Source organism: Nicotiana tabacum, chromosome 9, assembly GCF_000715075.1.
Source record: "Nicotiana tabacum cultivar K326 chromosome 9, ASM71507v2, whole genome shotgun sequence".
NCBI classification, from domain to species: domain Eukaryota; kingdom Viridiplantae; phylum Streptophyta; class Magnoliopsida; order Solanales; family Solanaceae; genus Nicotiana; species Nicotiana tabacum.
Genome location: NC_134088.1, coordinates 66,799,502 through 66,821,719, shown reverse-complemented (window position 1 = coordinate 66,821,719; position 22,218 = coordinate 66,799,502). Strand labels below are relative to the sequence as shown.

General features: G+C 35.5%; 1 non-coding gene across 1 annotated transcript; it reads left to right on the top strand.

The window, feature by feature from the left end:
• The first annotated feature begins 6,468 nt into the window (after window positions 1-6,468).
• On the top strand, window positions 6,469-6,575 carry LOC142164427 (small nucleolar RNA R71). The gene has a single exon (XR_012695198.1). It is a non-coding gene; the product is annotated as a small nucleolar RNA R71 (small nucleolar RNA).
• Window positions 6,576-22,218: the final 15,643 nt, after the last annotated feature.

Below are 22,218 nucleotides of genomic sequence, written 5' to 3'. Positions count from 1 at the left end.
GTGCTGAACGAAAAAAACTACTTAAATTACAAGGGAACAAAAATGATTCTCTCATATAGAAAATTTGCTCAATTGGAAAATGAGGGTACAAAAATGTGTCTTTTGGAGAGTATAGATTGGTAATAGGAAAGCCAAACTCTGTTCTTATGTAATTAAACTACTGTAAGGTTAAGAAAGTTAAACTTTATTCAAGTGTAGTTAATTTACTTCATGGTCGAGAAAACCAATGTAGTTAAATTAATTCAAGGTTAAGAAAGTCAAACTTTTCTCCAATAGGATTAAGGAAAATTGACATGTGTATACCCCTCCTAATAACTACGTATTGGTTTTAGCCAAAGATTAGGTTTAGCGTTTAAAGCTTAAAAAAAAAAAGGTAGTGGATAGCCAAATCTCATCAAACGAACTAAAAAATAGGAAAAATATTGTCCCCTTCTAAACTAGATCCAACTTCACGCTTGTCCCCATCCATGAGCTCTAGAAGTGAAGTTTCAAACAGTATTGATTTTCTGTCTTTGGTAGTTTGGTGATATATACCTCAAAACACACCTTAGAAAAGAAAATCCAGATCCAACTTCACTTGTAAACACAATTTGTCTCCTAAAGAAATTGAAGAGGGTGAATCATCTGTGAATCAACAGAAGTTGGTTTCACATCTAATTAGAAAAATGAATAAAAAGTTATAGAAGTTTCGTCCAAGAAAATCATACACATTCACCAAATATTTAATCTCATGAGTTCAGACGATTCCATGCCAGCAACATATATATCCCCATGCATATTACTTGTATATTCATCTATACACCAAGTATACTTCCATGTATAGTAGTGTATATCCATGTATATCACTGTTACACTTGTTATCCCCATGCATAACACTAACAGTATATTCTTGTAAATCATTGTCACAATTGTAATAAGCAACATATGTGTAATCATGTATATAACAGTGTATATCCATGTATATCACCGTTACACTTCCTCTATGCATGTCACTATTAATAGTGATTTCCAAAAATCAATGAAAAATTCAAAAGAAGAAGAAGAATCTATAGGACGTGTACACTGAGATAAAGAGTTTGGGGAGAGAAAATGAAAGAAACTCGAATAAAAACGTTAGTAGAAAAAAGAGAACAGAAAATAACAAAAGCAGATGCATCGACCAAATCTCTGAAAGGAGAGGAGATATCAATGAAGATTTCAACCTAAAAAGGATCTATAAGACATGTATGTGTTGGGTCCAAACGCACACACAAGTATACGTCGTCGATAAGTAATAAAGAGATGAGAAAGTATCATTCCCACGAGGATTTATGATCAACTATTGTCCAATCTAAACTATATATAAATTTGTTGCTCAAGTGGTCGTGAAGAAAACAATGGTGATCTTTATTAACTAAATTACTACTAAACTAATAAGGAAATAAGCAAATAAGATCGCAAGTAGAGCAAACAAACACTTAGAAAGAATTTAATGAGATGAGAATATTCCAGGGTTATGGGATTAATGTATCTCTTATTGCGTTCTCCTGATTGATTTACTCACTTGATTTAACTAATTTGTTGATTAGCAGAATTTATTATGCTCGCGAAGTTCTTTCGACGCTTCGCTCACCTATCCAAGCCAACCTAAGACTATATGTCTATAGAATCAAAATTAACAAGAACACATGTGTATTTCCTGCAAAAATAACCAAGTAAGGCAAATAGAATATGTCTATCCTAATCGTGAATCTATTCTCCGATGCCTGGATTCAAGAACTTACTCTATTCAATCCTATATGCAATCTATAGTTCCCACTTTCGAGTTCACTTATAAATTCGTAGATAGTATCCTATTGTTAACTACGCAATAGAATAATTAAATGCAAAATTGAATAAATAAATTAATATGATAATTCAAGCAAAACAATCAACTGTCAAACTACAATAGTCAATAATGACCCATATCCCCAGAATAATGAGGTTCTTATCCACTCATGTTCACGACAATAATCAAAATATTATTTTCAACCATAAAAGCTATGAATATTAGATGAAGGATGGAAGAATTGATGAATTTCATGCTCCCGAGTGTTCGGTGCTTGTGTTTTCCTCTCAAAGTGGCGCCTCTCCCTCCAAAATAGGTTTAGACTTCTTTTTATACGAGTTGGGGCGTGTAGGGTCGTCAAAACCCTATCCCGAGCAAAGTAGGAGAGTGTCCCGTCACCCAGCATCCAGGGTAACGCGTTGCGCTAGCCCTGGCGCTGGCCTGTTGGCCAAAATTTTCAGATCTGTAAACTGCGCCACGGGTAGCGCGATGCACTACCCAAGGCGCTACACTGGCCCATTTTTTTTGTTTCTTTTTTGCTTTAAATCGTGCACTTTCGTCCACATTGCCTTCGGATGGCCCCTACACATAAAAATACCATAAATTAGAATAAATTATTATATTCCAAATCCAGATTTCACAAAATATTAGTAAAATATGAGGCAATATGCATATAAATATACATACTTTAAGCCAAATATCAACACCCCACACTTAAACTCTCACTCGTCCTCGAGCAATGGAACTATCAACTACACCCCAACAACGTACATATCAACTCTGGAGGAACAATACAATTTTTTTTTCCAATCATACACTCTACCTTTGTCTATAGTCGATATCAGTAATCAAGCATGAACATACGAAATTTATATTCTTCCCATTTTAAAAATGCCCAAGTATAAATATTTTAATTTAACCAATTCAAACAACCTACCCATAAACCGTCCTACCTCAAGAGCTGACTCGTTACCACTAAGCACCCTCAACTCGCGCACTCACACAACAAGAGAAGTTAACAACATTACCAATCTGTCATGAGATCATGTGCCCTCACCAACAAATAAAAGAGAGAGTATAGAAATAGTCCACACATTCAAATATTACTTTGAACATAAATTAAGAACATCACACAATTGAACAAAATTTACTCACTCTCACAAAAAAATTTATGTACATTCTGTGGTCGTACCCGTAGTGTACATCTCTACTAATCTAAGCTAGCCAAGTCTAGAATCAATTAGGACTTTATGGGTTGTAATGCAGGTTAAGGGACGTGTAAGATACATTTAGGAATAGTGACTAACCCTCCTAAGTAATTTAATACACTACACTCAAAAATCGAGTACATATTCTTCTCAACCAATTACTTGCCACCACCCATACATAGCATAGCCCTTTTTTAATTAAGCACTTCTACATCCCCACTAGCACGAATTAGAAAGATTAGGTGCATTATTTTTCTTTTCGAATATCAACATTATTTGTATTTCTTCCCTTGCTTTTTCTTCTCTTATTTTTTTCTTTTTCTACGCACACCCCTTACATTAAGGTTCATCGGCTAGTGGCCTTTTTATAACTTTAGTGCACCTTGTGGGCCCTTCCATGGCCACTCAAAAGTTACTTCCCATTCTCACACCTTACTTCTTTTAGCGACTAAGTGCCTTCGGAGGTAAAGGTTCAACAAGCTTAAGTTAAGAACAAAATTAGGGATACAACTTGTAATGTGGGTGCCAAGAAAAAGATCTATAGGCTCAAAGGGGATAGCAATGGGATAATTTTATTTGTAAGTGATAAGTACATCTATGATCAAGCAAAGAACTGCCTACGTCATCTTCTAGACTAGCACAACTTAAAGATTTCTCTTTGACTAACACATATGGCAAGTTCTAGACTACACAAGATAGCACAGAATATCACGAATCCTTACACACACATTGTACATGACTCAATCAAGACGGTTCTGTTCAACTCTCAAGTCAAACAAGCACATATAGTTGAGAAATTTTAAGCAATAATGCACTAGGTGACATACCAGTCAAACAACTGAGAACATGCATCACAGATTAAGCTATCTATTTTACTTAGGCATCACAATTCAAATAAAATATAACAGGAAGACAAAACGCATGCCATAGCCTAATGTACCAACACCAAACATGTCAACAGATATCTAGAGGAACTCGGTTTTCTTCCTATCCTACTCCTTAAAAAAATAAAATACTCGTTTCAGGTTACACCCTTGGAAATGAACCGGTGCCCAAAGAAAAACCAAGGGATACTACCTAACTATCCTAAGAAAAGCAAAAAAAAATCTTTTGGTATTTTTAATCGGACCTTAATTTCTCAAGAAAGTTGTCCAAGAGGTCCATCATCGGATAAAGTCCGAGCTTTTCCTATTTTTTTTTACATGATTTTCCATATTTTCATTTTTTTAATTAATTTTCTGCTACTCTAAACTAACTACTACTAACTACGGTAAAAAAAACTAATGAGAAAGAAATTTTTTATACAAGTACACTCAGAAAGTAGTTCCCCCACCCCACACTTATATTATGCATAGTCCTCGATCCATGGATTACAGAGAAAGATATTAAAATAAGGAGGAGAAATACTCCCTGAGACCCTCTAGGGTCTGGCTAGAAATATGATCCTCAGTATTAAGGGTCGGGACGACCCCACACTTAAACTCAAACATGCTCCTAAGCTTCAATTTCGGGTACTCAGACTTCCCCTAATCTGCAAAAATAAAATAAAAAAAGCGTAACACTAAAAAAATTAAAACAAAAAAAAATACATGCCGGGTTGCCTCCCAACAAGAACCTTATTTTTAGTCATGGCATGACTCTACTACTCTACTCAGGCTGGGCGCTTTCGCTTTCCCCTTTTTCCATGGAGTTTTGCCTTTTTGCGCGCTCTATGAGAATCTCCTATTTTCTCTCTCACCCTTTTCTCTTTTACCTTTACACATTCAGCTCACAACACCACTTATTCTAACTCGATTTTTTTCCCATGCCAGTAGGCTCCACATAAAGACCCTGCTCTATAAAAATCGATTCTACCACCGAGATCATACACAAATCCTCATAATGCTTGGGAAGTTTAAGCGTCTTGTACACATTAAAAGTGACTTCCTCATCTCATACTCTCATCTTCAGTTTTCCTTCCCTCACATCTATAATTGCTCCACCAGTAGCCAGGAATGGTCGCCCCAAAATAATAGGCGCTTCTTCATCTGTCAGGTAGTCAAGAATAATGAAATCAGCAGGGATGATGAACTTCCCCACTTGTATCAGCACATCTTCAATCATTCCTCCTGGCACTGCTAATGGCCGATCTGCTAGTTGTAGAGTTATAGTAGTAGGCCTAGGTGCTCCTAGATCAGGCTGCTTGAATACTGATAGTGGCATTAAATTAATGCTCGCTCTCAGAACGCACAAGGCTCTACCAACCTCCTATTTTCCAATCGCCAAGGAAATTGTAAAACAACCTGGATCCTTCAACTTAGGCGGGAGCTTACTCTATACTCTAGCACTTCACTCCTCAGTAAGTACAAACGTTTCTAACTTTGTCAACCTTCTTTTGTCGGCCACAGTGTCTCTCGGGTACTTGGCATATTTTGGAACTTCTTGCATCACTTCTACCATAGGTAGATTCACACGCACCTGGCTCAAGATATCTAAAAACTTTTTGTACTTGGAATCATCTTTCGATTTTTGCAACCTTTGAGGAAAAGGCGATGGTGGCCTTACCTCTATATCTTGTATGTGTTCATTATCCTTCTTTTTGTCTTCTTTTACTAGCTTAGGCACCAAGTCTCTTTCATATACATGCTTTTGAGAAGGAGGTTCCTCCAATTCTCTCCCACTTCTTAGATTAATTGCTTGCACGTGTTCTATGGGATTCTTCTAAGTGTCTTGGGAGTGCTTCAGCAGGCCTAACATTCTGATTAGAGCCTACTTTCCCGAATTTCCTCTCCAAATTTCTGAAATTAGTCCTGAGTTACTGATTGTCAAGCCAAAGTTGTTGATTGTCGGTTCTAAGTTGTTGGTTGTCAAGTAACAACTTTTTCAACAAGTCATTTGTGCTCTTTTCTGCTTGTTGTGGTGGTGTCTAGCCTTGGATGTAGTTTACTTGGGCTCTGTATTGGTTTTGATTTTGACTTTGATTTCCTCCCCATAAGAAGTTTGGGGTGATTCCTCCAGTTGGGATTAGAAATGTTCACATATTGTGCATTTTGGTTCATTAGACTTCTACTCTGCTGGCCCACAAAATAAATAGATTCTGGATTCACCGAACATTGGTCACTCGTGTGACCTTCTCCACAAATTTCACAACATATGGCCATCATCTGAACCTGCTGCATTTGATGTCGTTGACCCATTGCTATCTTAGCCACTTGGTTGGTAAGTTTAAAAATTTCTGCCCGCATGACTGACATCTCATCTAGCTCGAGTGTACATGCTGCTTTCTGTCTAATCATTCTTCTTGGTTCACCCTCACCTTGCCAGTTATGATTGTTTGCAGTGAAATTGTTGAGCATAGTCTGAATCTCACTGTATGTCTTTTGCATGCAATTTCCTCCACAAGCTGAGTCTAGATTCAATTTGAAGGTCTCGTCCAACCAATCCACAAAAGTGTGTCCCAACACTTCATCAGTTTGACGGTGATGAGGACATTCTCTGAGTAGCTTTTTATATCTCTCATAGGCCTGACGTAGAGTCTCGCCCTCTTATTGTTAAAACCCTAAAATTTGGCTTCTCAGTGACTTTGTCTTCTTTGTGGAAAAGAATTTGATGAGTAATATTCGTGCTAGATCATCCCGTGTGAGGAATGAGTTTGCAGGCTCTTTGTTTAACCATTCCTTTGCTTCCCCCATCAAAGAAAAGTGAAACAAAGTCAGTTTGGCATAGTCCTTGGAGACGTTCGGATAGTTGTATGTATTCTTAATATCAAAAAAAAATATGTATATGCCTCTGGGGATCTTCACTCGATAAACCCACAAATAGCCATGTGGATTGAATCAGTTTCACCATGTACTGTTTCAGCTCAAAGTGCCCAGTTATATCAGGCTCAACGATAGCCTAAGTCATGTTCACGAGACTAGGCCTTGCGGCCTCAATTACCGGCCGTTCTTCATTTTCTGCCATCTCGATTGGCTGTGGTTGGACTACGATGCCCAACTCTACAATTCTTGCTCTTGCTTCTGCCTCCCTCCTTAACTTGTGGAAGAGTCTTTCGGGTTCAGGATCAAAAGGCAAAAGATTGTTCAAACTGTTACTTCTTCTTAGCATTCAATGTGAACACATGCAGAGTCAGAAACAACAAAATAAATAAAATCTTGAACAAAAATAAATAAAAGCTTATTTCGGACAAGTAGCTAATTTCTAAATCTCCGGCAGCGACGCCAAAAACTTGTTGGGTCCAAATGCACACGCAAGTATATGCGGTCCACAAGTAATAAAGTGGTAAGAAAGTATCGTTCCCACGAAGATTTATGATCAACTATCGTCCAATCTAAACTATTTATAAATTATTGCTCAAGTGGTCGTGAAGAAAATGATGGTGATTTTTATTAATAAATTACTACAAAGCTAATAAGCAAATAAGAAAATAAGACCGCAAGTAGAGCAAACAAACACTTAGAAAGAATTCAATGTGATGAGAATATTTTGGAATTATGGGATTAATGTCTCTCCTATTGTGTTCTTCCGGTTGATTTACACACTTGATATATCTAATTTGTAGATTAGCAGAGTTTATTATGCTCGTGAAGTTCTTTCGATGCTTCGCTCGCCTATCCAAGCCAACCTAAGACTATTTGTCTATAAAATCAGAATTAACAAGAACACGTGTGTATTTCTTGCAAAAATAACCAAGCAAGGCAACTAGAATATGTCTATCCTAATCGCGAATCTATTCTCCGATGCCCGGATTCAAGAACTTACTCTATTCAATCTATATGCAATCTATAGTTTCCACTCTCAAGTTCAACTATAAATTCATAGATAATATCTTATTGTTAGCTATACAATAGAATAATTAAGTGCAAGATTGAATAAATAAATTAATATGATAATACAAGCCAAAAAATCAACTGTCAAACTACAATAGTCAATAACGACCTGTAACCCCAAAATAATGAGGTTCTTAGCCACCCATGTTCATGAAAATAATCAAAATATTATTTTCAACCATAAAAGCTATGAATATTAGACGAAGGATGGAAGAATCGATGACTTCCGTGCTCTCGAATGTTCCGTGCTTGTGTTTTCCTCTCAAAGCGGTGTCTCCCCCTCCAAAATAGGTTTAGACTTATTTTTATACGAGTTGGGGTATGTAGGACCGTCAAAATCCTATCCCGAGCGAAGTAGGAGAGTGTCCCGTCACCCTGCGTCCAGGGTAGCGCGTCGCGCTAGCCCTGGCGCTGTCCTGTTGGCCAAAATTTTCAGATATGTAAACTGCGCCATGGGTAGCGCGATGCACTACCCAGGGCGCTACAGTGGCCCATTTTATCGTTTTGTTCCCTTTTTAATTCAAATCGTGCACTTTCGTCCCACATTACCTCCGGGTGACTCCTACACATGAACATATCATGAATTAGAATAAACCATTACATTCCAAATACAAATTCCACAGAATATGAGCAAAATGTGAGGCATTATGCATATAAATATACATACTTTTACCTGAATATCAGTCTACTGAGATAAGGAGTTTAGGGAGAGAAATTGAAAGAAATTCGAATAAAAACTTTAGTAGAAAAAGAGAATAGAAAATATCAAAAAGCTACTTTTGCGATGTTTACATATTACCAATTTTTTAGGTTAAATGGTCAATATGTGCTAATAGGTGCAATTAATTGAAGATTGAGTTATTTTATGTCGTTTAATGAGTCGGGTTCTAATGAAGTGGTGGCTAAATTACTTCGGAGCTAATAAAATCAAACTTTGATCCAACAACGTTAAGCTGTTTTTAAGGTTAAAAAAGGTAGAAAATGACACCAAACATTGATCCAATATTATCAAACTATTTTAAGGTTAGGAAAACGTCAAAAATGATACCTAATAAAGTGGTAGTAACATCCCTAGTTAAAATATACATATTTTTTTAAAAATATTTAAAGGTTGCTAATTTTGACAAACTTTATAATAGACTTCATCCTCCTGCTGCCATTGTTGCTTCTTGTTCAGGCCCTCGAGGTATGAGGTTAGGCTCTACCAAGCCTAGTTGTTAGTGAAAGATAGATTTGTAACACTCCGTAAATCTGAAATAGTTGTGGATGCATTAAATGAGTATTATGTAAAGTCCTATCGGGATGAGTATGGGTGGAAACCGTTGTTTTGGAATCAAGACCGATAGTGAGGTGCATCAAATTCTATAGAATCAACTAAGTTTATGGGAGCTACGTCTTATAGCCTTAGACAGTGCATGATAACGACAAGGTCGGGAATCCAAACTAGAGTAAGAATTTGAAAAGTAAATGCAAAAACAATAACAATAAGGAATTGAGCAACTAGAACGAAAGGGCAGAAAATAAAGGATATGGAAAAATTCAAGGAAAGAATTCCAAGAACACAAGTTCTATAGCCTTGACAAGATCAAAGAAACAACGTCTTGATTTATTGAAAAAATCAAACGCCTTTACTTAAAAGCAAATTAAAACAATAGATTCGGATCTTGACCGCTTTACGAGTAACTTGAGACAACAATTAATAACTAGTATTAATCGCCTTCTAAGAATACCACAAAGGAATCAAAAATATCACAATAGAGAAATAATCTTACTACCTTGAACTATGAACTAGTAAAGGTTGAAAGATAAATCTCAAAGCGCAAGTAACAAAGGTTCAAAAGAACTCTCAAAGTATGATATACTTAATCAATAATGAATTATCTCAATGAATGAGAAGAACTCCTTATTTATAGGAGTACTAAGGCACAAAAAAGTCCTTAAGATTAGGTAAGGTGGTTGCTAAGGCACAAAAAGTCATTACAATTAGGTAGGGTGATTGCTAAGGAGTAAGAAAAGTCATTACAATTAGGTGGGGGGAGGCCAAATCCCTTTGGGGCAGATTTGGACCTTAAAACTACTAGTTTGGGCCATTGATTTGGACTCCAATTGTGCTCCCTTTGAAACATCCCCTTTTGGACCTCTTTTAAGCTCATTTTGAGCCCCTTTGGTGGACTTCAAGGGCTGATTTGGTGGCCCAATCTTCCTCCTCTTGGACTTCAATTTGGATCACCAAATAATTGTAAAACTCGGATAATTCATCTACTTTGGGCTTGAGCTCTTCCTCTACAATTAAAAGCTTCTTTATTTGCCATTGAAGTCCAGCAGCCTTAGAGTGCAACTCTTTAGCTTGAGATCTTGTAAATGTCCTTGGAGCTTCCAAAACTCTATCCTTATCCTTGATGCTATCATTCCCCTCTTCTTGAAAAGAATTCGTCCCCGAATTCGATCCTACATCAAACAAAGACAAGTCAGCAACATTGAATGTAGCACTTAATTGGAACTCACCAAGTAGGTCCAGCTTATAAGTATTATCTCCAATCCTTTCAAGGACTTGAAATGGGCCATCTCCTCTAGGGTGCAACTTTGACTTCCTTTTGGAGGTAAATCTCTTCTTTCTAAAGTGAACCTAAACTAAATCTCCAGGTTTAAAAATTACTTGTTTTCGACCCTTATTCTTTCTCAAGGCAGTTTGCTCATTTTTCTTCTCAATTGCAAGCCTTGTTTGTTCATGAATCTTTTTTCATCATCTCAGCCTTTGTCCTACCATCAAGATTAACAATATCATTAGTAGGTAATGGTAATAAATCAAGGGGAGTGAAGGGATTAAAATCATAAACAACCTCAAAAGGAGACATACCTGTAGAAGAATTGATTGTTCTATTGTAAACAAATTCAATCATAGGAAAGTGAGCCTCCCAAGAAGTTAATTTACCTTTCAAAACAGCCCTCAACATGTTTCCTAAGGTTCTATTAACTACTTCAGTTTGTCCATCAGTTTGTGGCTGACAAGAAGTAGAAAACAACAATTTAGTGCCTAACTTCCCCCAAAATACACGCCAAAAGTGGCTCAAAAAATTAGCATCCCTATCACTAACAATAGTTCTAGGTATACCATGCAATTTGACAACTTCTTTTACAAAAATATCAGCAACATGTGAAGCATCATTAGTCTTTAAACAAGGAATAAAACGAGCCATTTTGGAGAACCTATCTACCACAACATATATACTATCCTTACCATACCTTGTTCTAGGCAAACCTAACACAAAATCCATAGAAATATCAATTCAAGGTGAAGTAGGAACAGGTAGTGGCGTGTAAATACCATGTGGTAACACTTTAGATTTAGCTTGTTTACATTCCAAACACTGTGCACACATTCTTTCAACATTTTTTCTCATTCCTGGCCAAAAGAAATTTTTAGCAAGTATGTCTAGCGTCTTTGGGACTCCAAAGTGACCCATAAGCCCTCCACAATGTGCTTCCCTTACAAATACTTCACGTAAAGAGCAATTAGGGATACACAACTTATTTTCCTTAAAGAGAAACCCATCTTGAAGGTTAAATCTCTCAAAAGGACCCAACTTACAATCTGCAAAAATCTTATCAAAATCAACATCATTAGCATAAAGTCCCTTGATTTGATCAAAGCCCATCAATTTAGAAGTCAGGGTAGAAACTAAGACATACCTTCTTGAAAGTGCATCCACAACAACATTCTCTTTCCCTTATTTGTAAGAAATTACATAAGGAAAAGTTTCAATGAATTCAACCCACTTAGCATGCCTTCTACTAAGCTTACCTTGACTCTTCAAGTATTTCAAGGATTCATGGTCAGTTTTAATGGCAAACTCTCTTGGCCACAAGTAATGTTGCCATGTGGCTAAAGCCCTTACCAAAGCATATAGCTCTTTGTCATAAGTGGAATAGTTCAATGTGGCTCCACTCAACTTCTCACTAAAGTAGGCAATAGGTTTAGAATCTTGCATCAAAATAGCACTTATTCCTTTGCTAGAAGCATCACATTCAATTTCAAAAGATTTAGAAATATCAGGCAATTGTAACAATGGAGCAGAATATAACTTTTCTTTGAACAAGTTAAAAGCATCATCTTGTTCTTTTTCCCATGTAAAAATCTTATCCTTTTTAATAACTCTAGTTATAGGAGAAGCAATGGTGCTAAAGTCTCTCACAAACCTCCTATAAAAACTAGCAAGTCCATGAAAACTCCTAACTTCAGTTATACTCTTAGGTTTTGGCCATTCTTTTATTGCTTTAATTTTCTCTTCATCAACCTCAACTCCTTTAGAACTAACCACAAAACCCAAAAAAATCACACGATCCACACAAAAAGTATACTTTTTAAGATTAGCAAATAAGAGTTGCTTTCTAAGAACTTCAAAAACTTGTTTTAGGTATTCTACAAGATCAAGATATCATCGAAGTACACCATAATATATTTTTCATGAAAATCCTTAAAGATATGATTCATTAATCTCATGAAAGTACTAGGTGCATTAGTCAAGCCAAAAGGCATAACTAACCACTCATAAAGCCCATATTTGGCCTTAAAAGTAGTTTTCCATTCATCTCCAGGATTCATTCAATTCTGATGGTAACCACTTTTTAGATCAATTTTAGAAAAGATTTTGGATCCATGTAATTGATCCAACATGTCATCAAGACGAGGAATATGATTGCGATACTTTACTGTTATCTTGTTAATTGCTCTACAATCCACGCACATCCTCCAAGTTCCATCCTTTTTGGGTACCAATAGGACGGGAACAGAGCAATGGCTCATGCTCTCTCTCACAAAGCCTTTCTCAAGCAGCTCCTCAACTTGCCTTTGAAGCTCTTTTGTCTCTTCTGGATTACTCATATAAGCAGGCCTATTTGGGATTTGGGATCCAGGCACGAAATCAATTTGATGCTCAATGCCACGTAAAGGTGGCAATCCATTAGGAATATCTTCAGGAAAGACATCTTCAAAATCCTGCAAAAGAGAAGAAATACTACTTGGCAAAGAAGAAGTTAGTAACTCTGAATTAATCAAAACTTCTTTGTAAGTAAGTAGTATTATGGGCAACCCCTCTTTTCTTGCATTTAAACACTCTTTGGCTTTTATATAAAAACTCTTTTTTTTATTTCCTTAGCCTCTTTCCTCTCACCAAGACTTTCTATTTTTTCATTCAAGCCCCTTTTTATCTCTTCTCTCAAATTGTTGCCCTCTCTCACTTTCTCTCGGCCATCTCTCTTTTTTTCCAACTCTTGGCCTCCTTTCTTTTCTTTTTCCTCAAGCTCACTTTTTATCCCTCCCCTTGGTTTTCCCATTGTTTCCCTTAATCTCTTTTGATCTTCAAACACTTGAGAAGGAGATAAAGGTGCAAGAGTAAATTTTCTGCCATTTAGCTCAAGAGAATATCTATTCTTCCTTTCATCATGAAAAACATTCCTATCATACTGCCAAGGACGACCCAGTAAGATATGAAAAGCTTGCATAGGGACTATGTCACAAAGAATATCATCCTCATATCTACCAACATTGAATGAAATCATGCATTGTTTGTTTACCTTTAGTTCACCACTATCATTTAACCATTGGAGTCTATAGGGAGTAGGGTGTTTCATGCATGCAAGTCCCAATTTTTTCACAAAGTATGAACTCACCACATTAGCATAACTACCACTATCAATGATCATAGAACAAGTTTTTCCCTTTATCCCACACCTAGTATGGAATATATTCTCCCTTTGTTCTTCACTATTGCTTCCCAAATTGATAGTCATAATCCTCCTAACTACCCCAATTATGCCATCATTAGGTAGTTCTATATCATCACCATTACTCACATCTCCCTCACTTTTTTCACTCTCATATCCTCCATCTTCTCTAAGAATTATATTTCTTCTACTTGGACATTCATGCATCATATGTCCCCTTCCTTTACATTTATGACACTGAATAGAACTAGAAGAGGTAAAAGGTTTAGGTTTAAATGTTTTACCTCCCTCTTTGTTCTCAAATTTACCTTTATCCTTGTCTTCTTGAGGTCTAGAAGAACTCTTCATCTCTTGATTCGACCATGGCTTCTTGGAGATGGTGTTTGACCAACCTTTTTATGAGCTAGCTTGGTTTCTTTTATTTTGATTTTCTACCTTTACAGACAAATCAACTAACTCATCTATTGTTAGATATTGTTGTAATTCTACTACATCAGCTATTTCCTTATTTAAACCATTTAAAAACTTAGCCATTGTAGCCTCTTCTTCCTCCATACAATTAGCTTGGATCATAGCCATATCCATAGCCTTAAAGTACTCATCCACATACATGGATCCTTGCTTCAATGTTTGAAGGCGTTGTTGTAGCTCTCTTTGAAAGTGTGATGGTATGAATCTCTTTCTCATCACCCTCTTCATCTCAGCCCAAGTAGCAATTGGTGCTTGTCCTTCTTGCAATCTGTCCCTAGTAAGCTTTTTCCACCAAATAGCAGCATCGTCAGAAAACTCAACAATAGCAAGTTTAACCTTCTTACCCTCAGAGTAGTTGTGACAGTCAAATATGGCTTCAACCTTTCTCTCCCAATCAAGGTACAAGTCTGGATCCCTTGTTCCCTTGAAAGATGGCATCTTCATCTTTATACTGCTTATATTATCATCTTCTACTCTACCTCTTTGTCCCCTCCTATCTCTTCCCACCCTATCAAAATCGATATCATTAAAATCATCTATTGGGTTTTCTTGATTTACAATGGGAGCAAGGGGTACATTTCTCCTAGCTTGGGGCCTAGCATTATTTTCCCTTCTAAGTTCAGCTGTTGTATCATTTTACTCAGCAATGGTGTCCCTCATCTCTTAGAGTTGCAAATTCCACCTTTCGAATTGTTGATGCATAGCTTGCAAGGTAAAATCATTTCTTGCTTTGATTTTGGCTTCTTGAAGGACCCTTCATTCATCATCACTACCTATATGTGACATCTTAAATAATTAAACTGTATCAGAAAATTGAATTTTTTCTCAATTGTTCTCACACACACTTTGCCTTTTTTTCTCTCTCGAAATAACCTTTGAACGAAATACTTTGTAGATTTATATTTAAACCCATCTCGTATAAAGTTCTTAGTAGTAAAATATAGATTTTTGGGGAACAAATGAAAGAAGAACCAAATCCTAGAACTATTAGGCTCGGTTGAAACAAGACACGAACAAAAAGGAAATGATTATATATTTAGATTAGAAAGAGTAAGAAAAATTAAATTTTTGTCTTATCTTTGAAATCTGGGATCCCCTCTTCTTATTTCCTTTAATAGTTTTTGAAAACAAATTAGATACAAAAGAAAGTTCCTAGAGAGCAAGCAATTTTTTTTTAAATTGATTTTTCGTTTTTTTTTAAACTTGTTTTTTTTTCCGCTCTTAGTATTCAAGAAATTCCCAGAATTATCAAGAACGAAACCTTGATAGAACCGCTCTGATACCACTTGATAACGACAAGGTCGGGAATCCAAACTAGAGTAAGAATTTAAAAAGTAAATGCGGAAGCAATAACAATAGGGAATTGAGCAACTAGAACTAAAGGGCAGAAAATAAAGGATATGAGAAAATTCAAGGAAAGAATTCCAAGAACTTCCAAGAACGCAAGTTCTATAGCCTTGACAAGATCAAAGAAATAACGTCTTGATTTATTGAAGAAATCAAACGCCTTTACTTAAAAGCAAATCAAAACAATAGATTCGGATCTTGACCGCTTTACAAGTAACTTGAGACAACAATTAATAACTAGTATTAATCGCCTTCTAAGAATATCACAAAGGAAATCAAAGATATCACAATAGAGAAGTAATCTTACTATCTTGAACTATGAACTAGTAAAGGTTGAAAGATAAATCTCAAAGCACAAGTAACAAAGGTTCAAAAGAACTCTCAAAGTATGATATACTTAATCAATAATGAAGTGTCTCAATGAATGAGAAGAACTCCTTATTTATAGGAGTACTAAGGCACAAAAAAGTCCTTAAGATTAGGTAAGGTGGTTGCTAAGGCATAAAAAGTCATTACAATTAGGTAGGGTGATTGCTAAGGAGTAAGAAAAGTCATTACAATTAGGTGGGGGGGAGGCCAAATCCCTTTGGGGCAGATTTAGACCTTAAAACTACTAGTTTGGGCCATTGATTTGGACTCCAATTGTGCTCCCTTTGAAACACCCCCTTTTGGACCTCTTTTAAGCTCATTTTGAGCCCCTTTGGTGGACTTCAAGGGTTGATTTGGTGGCCCAATCTTCCTCCTCTTGGATTTCAATTTGGATCACCAAATAATTATAAAACTTGGATAATTCATCTACTTTAGGCTTGAGCTCTTCCTCTACAATTAAAAGCTTATTTATTTGCCATTGAAGTCCAGCAGCCTTAGAGTACAACTCTTTAGCTTGAGATCTTGTAAATGTCCTTGGAGCTTCCAAAACTCTATCCTTGTCCTTGATGCTATCAGTGCAAGGCCATGAAAACTCACGGCCATAGACAATGCAAGACCATAAAAACTCACGGCCATAGACAGTGCAAGGCACTGTCCAGGGCATTAACATCAACGCCCATGACAGTGCAAGGCACTGTCCAGGGCATCAACCTCAGTACCCCAGACAGTGCAAGGCACTGTAGTTTTGGCACCTCTGATGGTGCCTTGCACAGTAATTTTGGCGCCCTTGATGATGCCTCGCGTCGGCGAGGTTTACCAAAGCTACTTTTATTTTCCTCCTCAATTTTGGGACGTGTTCACTTATTTAAAAGCCCCACTTCGTTCCCCCACACCCCAAACACGAAAACCTACTCTAGAAAGGGAAGCTATCGAGAACCTAACTTTCCTAAGGTCCCTCTATCATTCAAGGCAAGTTCTAACGATGATTCTAAGTTAATTTCAATTCTCCAATACCTTATTAACATGGATAAATCCTTCCACTCATTAGATATTCGGTCGAAACACCATTGTTGAGAAAGGAAACCCTAGAATTCGAATTCAAGAGGAGTGAACTTCGAAAAAGTTAATGCTTATACTCCCTAATCATTTATAACTATGAATTTATGAGTTTTTGGGAGAATAGTAAATAGGTTTGATAAAGAAAACCATAAGAACTATGCTAGGGTTGTGGATTATCGAATTATGATTATTGTAAACATTTGGGTGATGAGAAATGGTGTTAGTTGCATCTATTTGGGATTGTAGAATCACTTAGAAGTAGTAGAATGAGAACTTGGTGAAGAAAAGACCAATTACTAAGGGCTATGAGGCTTTACACCCATAAGGTGTTTGATAAAATTCCTAAGTTACTAAAACATGAGAATTAGTGCTAATATTGGTTCCTCTTGATATATATATATATATATATATATATATTTACGTAGATTATCGTTGAAAGAGGCGACAAACATCGCGATACTCTTAAAAAGGGCCAGAGCTAAGGTATGTGAGGCTAACACTCTTTACGTTTGAGAATGTTTATGATTCTCCCTACGTCCCATTCTTTATGACTGTTACGAGTTTTCTCAGAATGTAATTATGCCTTAGCCCAATGAATAGTTGTAGAACTTCTATTCTCTAGATGGCATAATTTCATAATCGTTCAATATCCTATGAGTTTCAGTTATGACAAATCAATTTATTATGAATACATGTCTCAGTCTAGTTCTATTTAGTATTCCAGTGTCATGTAACTCAATATGGTTCAGTATTTTAGTATCATATATTGCAGTACGATTATCAGTTCCTAATTCTGAATTCCTGAATGTTGAACACTTGTATTTGGGCATGAGGCCGCAGTTTATGCTTTATGCATCTTTGGGCCTGAGGCCGCAATTATGTATACGTATATTTGGGCCCGAGGCCGTAGTTTATGCACATATATATTGGGCCTGAGGCAGCCGTTTGTTTATTCAGATAAACATATGGTTCATCATTCATAAGAGGGAGTATTCATATCCTTACTTCCTTTGATCAATTTTGTTATCAGTTATCTGATATCATTTCAGTCATAATTTCAGTTTCAGTTTCAGTAGTTATCATTTCGGCTCTCAGTTATTAGTTCTCAGTTATCAACTCAGTTTTAGTTTCATCATTTATAGTTCTTTCTTTCAATTACTTTACATACCAGTGCAATTCAAATGTACTGATGTTCCTTTTGCCCGGGGCCTACATCTCACGCTGCAGGTGATGATTTACAAGTTGACAATTCAGAGCGCTAGGATTCTCGTACCCGCTATTTGGTGACCCCCCAGTTCTTTCAGGGCATTATCATTACTTTACAGTCTTTCAATATTTATAGACAATTGGTATTTTCAATATTTCATTAGAGGCTTCATAGACTAGAGTAACAGTTAGACAGAGTCACAAGCTTTTCATGTTAAGCAATGTTGCTACCTATATGTTTCAGACTTATATTAGTGTTTCCGCACTTGATTTATATCATTCAGACTTTCAGTATATCAGCATGTGTTAGTTTATCTTCCGCATTCAGTATGCTATGATATCACTTGTGATTCAGTCAGCCAGTTGGTTCGCTCGGTCACATGTAGTCAGGCACCGAGTGCCGTGTTACGTCCATGCCTAGGTTCGGGGCGTGACAAGATTCAACCAAGGAATAAAGGTACTTTCTTTCCTTGTATTTTGACTCATCATTTATTTTCTTCAATCTTCATACATCATTTAATAAAAAATAAGAAAATCAGCTTTATTTAACTAATTAAGTTTAACTTTTATATGATATTTTTCACAATCAAACTTATCTTCAATATTAGCTCTAACTTTTTCTTTGCTAAATTAAAATATCATATTAATGCTTCCTTCGCCGTACACTCATTTTAAATTTAAATATGTAATGGCAGGGGCTGATGTGTTTCTTTATTTTTATTTATTATTTTTTTGGGCTCAAATTCAACTTTGGTATTAATTTCTTAATTTTATGAATACAGTAGTCACCGACAACTTGTTTGGATGGTTCTTACTAGAGATGTACATGAACCGAATTGGTTCGAGTTTTATCAAAACCAAATCAAACAAACTATATCGATTTGGATTGATTCGGTTTTATAGGGGTTTTCCTTACTCTCTTAAAGTTTTTAGTAGTAAATATATATTTAGTAAATTTTGAAAAAACTGTCAAACATATGATCCATTAAAATATTCTTATGGGAGAATTTTCTTAGTAACACATGATAGTTATTTTTTTTGTCGTCTAACAATAATTTTTTGTTGATATACACTTTCAAGGTTAACCGAATTTTAATAATTAAACATAAAATTCAATGTGATGATGAAGACTCACCCTCTTCGAGAAAAAGAAGAATGGATGAGGATTGAGACGGGGATGTTGACAGTGGGTTTGAGTCGGTGATTGTAAAACTTTCTTTTATCGATCTTGATTTGCGTATAAATTCCGAAACTATGGACCTAACTGAGGCGGAGAGCCCCGAAGTTCCACGGGTATCATAGAATTACGTTAGGTACCGATATGTTCTATTTAGTTTTAAATTATTAAAATAACATTTCAAATTCGAAAAAGATATAAGAATTTAATAGACCTTGAATATATGAACAAGGAAGAACAAAGAGATTGGCGCATTTCAATAACACTTGATAAGAAAATGATGATACAATCCATTATTTGAAGTAAATAAAGACGGAGCTCTTCATATTCTATTAAATATTATACCCCATAAGAGAATCCCAAATATTTTTAGACTTTTTTAAAAAAGAAAGTTCTATATAAAGTCATAAAATATAAAGTCTTAAAAGTATTTTTTATTTATATGTCGGTTTGGTTCGGGTTTTTTTTTACTCAATACCAAACCAAATCAAACCAAACCTAATCAAAATTTTCAATCGATTTGATTTGACTTTTCGGTTTGGTACGATTTTTCGGTTCGATTTGTACACCCTAGGAGCAAGAGAGATATGGAGATTCTATTATCGGAGTTATTGTACTAATATTACTTTGTATTTGTCAAAACGTCTTAATTTTTTTGTTCATACGGATGCAAGAAAACGAGTATTAGAGTGATACTGTAAATATTATATTGCGAAGCATCTGAAAATATTTGTCTATTCACAAGGCAACAGATCATTTGTCATTATCATCACATCAGTTACTATAAAAAAACTATATAGGTGCGATGAAATATATAACTTTAAATACAATGTTTGTTTTGATTGTTACTTACATTTTATTGTATCGAATCGTTAAATTCGTTGTTACGTAACGACAAAAAGTGCCACTTATGGAATGACCGATTTGGTGTGATTATGTCATTTTCTTATTTTTTTTCTCATCTTGCCCTCTTTTATTATTAAAATAAATTATATTTTATCCTTTACCCCACCCTCCTCGAACTGCTGGGTGCTGCATATTCATGGACTGGCAAAGTGAACTCTCAATTTGATAAGGAGATCTTAGAGAGCTCTCTATCTTTCCCCAAATTCCGACTAGCGCGGTCGCATTCGAGATTATCCAGATGCTTACACTGGCTGGAATGCCCTTAGCTCTTATATATCCGTAGTTGGGATTTGTCGTTTCTTCGTGGCCATAACAATTACTTCAAGCAGTGGAAAGAACAAAAGATGTGCTCCAAGTCCTTGGGCTGTTGAACAGAATCCAACCATACCGGAATGGATGGTACAAAGTCCTCCAGCTTTTCATATTTTTGGAGAACTTCGAGCTATCAAGGAGACGAAAAGCTATGTGAAGTAAAATAAGAAAAGGTCGCCGATTGCTACTAAGAACCTAACAGAACTTTTTAAAATGTGGGTTAAAAAATCACTTGGGTAGGTCGGGGGTGAGAATTGGGAGGTTGCGCCCTACCTTGTTTTTATATAATAATATTACATCTTACCTTACTTTCTTTATAATATTGAAAGTTTATTCTTCATATTGTTGCATAACATTATGAAATCAGAGGCGGATCCAGGATTTGATGGTTGCGGCTGCCACCATATTTAATATAACTTATCACTAGTCAAGGGGATTAAATTGGGATGTATATTTGATCGACTCGTTTTGAATTAATTCACTTCCTTTCGATTCGATCCATTTTGAATTAATTTGGTTCGGTTTACAAAAAAATTGGTGCATAAATAAATAAATGATAACCACACTAACAGTTTTTGGTCTTTTTTATATATCAAGGAAAAAATAAATTAGATGGATAAAAATAACAATTAAAATCAAATTCAAATAAATTTTTTGAGATCTAGAAAAAAGAAAAAAAACAGATATAACTTTATAATTTAAATAAATAATAAAAATGGGATTGAACAAAAAAAGTTACAAAGATGAAAAAATGAGTTTTTAGCCAATATTGTCCCTTATCTTTGAAGGTAGGTCGATTTTGGTCCCTCAAATATAGCCCTGAGCATATTTAGTCCCTTAAGTATGCTAAAGTAGAGCACCTTTAGTCTCACTGACATAATGTGTTAAAAAACTAACAATGTTACCCAACTCTGATTCATGAAGCAAATCTTCTGCTCTGAAGCAAAATGTTTCCTCTCCTTTTATTGGATAACGCAAATTATCACTTTAATTCCTCATTTTTAGATAGTGTCTTCTAAAATTTTGACCTTGAAAATATCCCCTTCCGTGCCAATTTTCAATGAGAAAATGATATTGTATAGCCGCTGTAAAAATAATAGCCGAAAAATGTATAAAATTTATATATATATACACACACATATTTTGTATGTTAATATACAAAAATTATACAAATTTTATATACTTTTTCCGCTACCAGATGTAAATAGTTTATGGCACGGGCTAAAAGTGATAATACAATCTGATTATTCGTTTGCTCCAATAATATGCCTAGAAGTGATCCTGGAAGCTCTATTTTTTTTTTCAAATTTTAACTTTTATTTTTGGAAAAATCAACCAAAATTTTTATGTATATATATACAAAAAAATATACAAATTATATATATTTTTTCAGCAATTATTTTTACAGCGGCTATACGATGTCTTTTTCTCATCGAAAACTGGCACAAAAAGGGATATTTTCAAGGTCAAAATTTTAGAAGACATTATCTAAAAATGAGGAATTAAAGTGATAATTTGCGTTATTCAATAAAAGGAGAGGAAATATTTTGCTTCAGAGCAGAAGATTTGCTTCATGAATTAGAGTTGGGTAGCACCGTTAGTTTTTGAACATATTGTGTCAGTGAGACTAAAAGTGCTCCACTTTAGCATATTTAAGGGACTAAATATGGTCAGGATTATATTTGAGGGACCAAAATAGACCTACCCTCAAAGATAAGAGACAATATTGGTCAAAAACTCTGAAAAAAATAAAAAAGTTAAAGAAAAAGACAAGAAATATTAGTATAACATGAAATTCTACCCGAACGACGGGATAGCGAACCA